Source organism: Lathyrus oleraceus, chromosome 3 (genome assembly GCF_024323335.1).
Source record: "Lathyrus oleraceus cultivar Zhongwan6 chromosome 3, CAAS_Psat_ZW6_1.0, whole genome shotgun sequence".
In the NCBI taxonomy this organism is placed as follows: domain Eukaryota; kingdom Viridiplantae; phylum Streptophyta; class Magnoliopsida; order Fabales; family Fabaceae; genus Lathyrus; species Lathyrus oleraceus.
The window spans coordinates 474,520,845-474,522,808 of record NC_066581.1 but is presented as its reverse complement, the minus strand read 5'-3'; the positions used below and the strand labels follow the sequence as shown (position 1 = coordinate 474,522,808).

General features: G+C 21.0%; 1 long non-coding RNA gene across 1 annotated transcript; it reads right to left on the bottom strand.

Annotated features, from left to right (window-relative positions):
- Nucleotides 1–1,007: 1,007 nt before the first annotated feature.
- Nucleotides 1,008–1,655, bottom strand: LOC127128234 (uncharacterized). The gene is made up of 2 exons (XR_007805796.1): nt 1,505–1,655; nt 1,008–1,346 (listed from the first exon to the last, which is right to left on the bottom strand). It is a non-coding gene; the product is annotated as an uncharacterized LOC127128234 (long non-coding RNA).
- Nucleotides 1,656–1,964: the final 309 nt, after the last annotated feature.

Sequence of the window (1,964 nt, the reverse complement as noted above, 5' to 3'; positions counted from 1 at the left end):
TCATGAAATAAAATATATGAAATGTATTATTTAAAAAAAAAACATAAAATATACCGATAAATACGATAGTGGGATATACCGATAAACACGATAGTGGAGAATACACAAATGAATATAATATTTGAAAAAAAAACATTGTAAACCGGTCAACCGAAGCAAATCGATTAGTTTGATTCGGTTCCATTAAAAATCAAACCAATGAAGATATCGATTGGGACAATTTTTTAATTGAAAACCGATCCAAACCGAACCGATTACACCCTAACAATGACCATCACTAATTAATTTTACTTATATGTTGACCTACACCAAATACAAATAATTTTAGACTTGATTATTTCTTTTCTTTTTTTGTTGTTAATTTCAAAATTAATTTTGAACTCTTAAGTTTTTAAATTATATCATGTTAGTTTTTTTTTTAATTAACAAGAAAAAATTTAAAAATAATTGTTAAATTAGTCATCAATTAAACGAAAAATAACTAAAATTATATATTTTGAAAAGTTGATCGACCAATATAATATTATTTAAGTTAAGAGATGAAAAAACCAGAATTAAACAAAAAGGAATACTAATTCATAATTTTAATACAAAGCTACTCAAAATAATATCTATATAAATAATATTTTAATTAAAATATTATGTTTAGCCCCTTGTTTTTCCTTCTTTTGATTAATAATATATTCTAGTGTGTTTCAGTTTATTATTACTGGTCAATTAGAATTCAATTGTTTACTCTGCATGCCATCATTATTTTAAGTTTATTTTTAGTTTCATTATTTTATGTTTATTTTTAGTTTCATTATTTTAAAGGTTCAAAGAATTTTTTAAATTGATCATATTTAGAAAATATTAGTTTTTTAAACAAAAATGTAGAACAAACAAATTAAATATTTTATCTTTACTTTTTCTAACTAAGATATAATTCATAATTATTAAATCAAAATATTAAATTGTACAAGAAAAAAGAAGTCAAAATAGAGACATAAAATATATCAACTCATATATAAAATATATCAACTCATATATTTGAATATTATTGTATTATTTTAATTATAGTCGCAGAGGCGCATATATTGAAATATCAATGTAAAGCACAGATTAGCACTTGGGATATCTCACTTATATATTTTAGTTCGTTACAAAAATGACTATTTTTCACAATTTACATATGGTTAAACATGTGCAAATTCGTCGATTTTCAAGAAGAGGTTTACAAGTACATTGATGAACCTTGCCACTTGGTCCAAATGCAGCATTGAGTTCGTCGAAACAAGTTGGAGACTCACTGCACTTTCCGAAAAAAGTAAAACTTCTAGGACAAAAGGGGCCACCATCATCTGCATCTAAACATTAAAAAAACAAAAAATATAATGAAGTTATTTTACAATGAAATTAATTTAGATTCTAGGCTATATACTCTTATTTTTTAAATAATTATGAATGATATTTAAAATTACAATAGTTATAAAAATAATAATATTAAGTTATGATAGGTGCATACCTCCAATAGGTGCAGGAGATCCTGAAGTGTGGCTCAAGAGAACAAACAAAACACACACCATTAGGAAAAGACTTCCAAACTTCATCATGATATTTGCTTCAATAGAGCAAATTTCTCAAATATAAATCGAATCGTAAAACGTTGGGACAATATCAACTAAAAGGATATATATATATATATATATATATATATATATATATATATATATATATATATATATATATATATATATATATATATATATATATATATATATATATATATATATATATATATATATATATATATATATATATATATATATATATATATATATATATATATATATATATATATATATATATATATATATATATATATATATATATATATATATATATATATATATATATATATATATATATTTGGAATAGTTAGAAACATTATAACTTAAATTTTTTATAATTAATATAATTTTAAT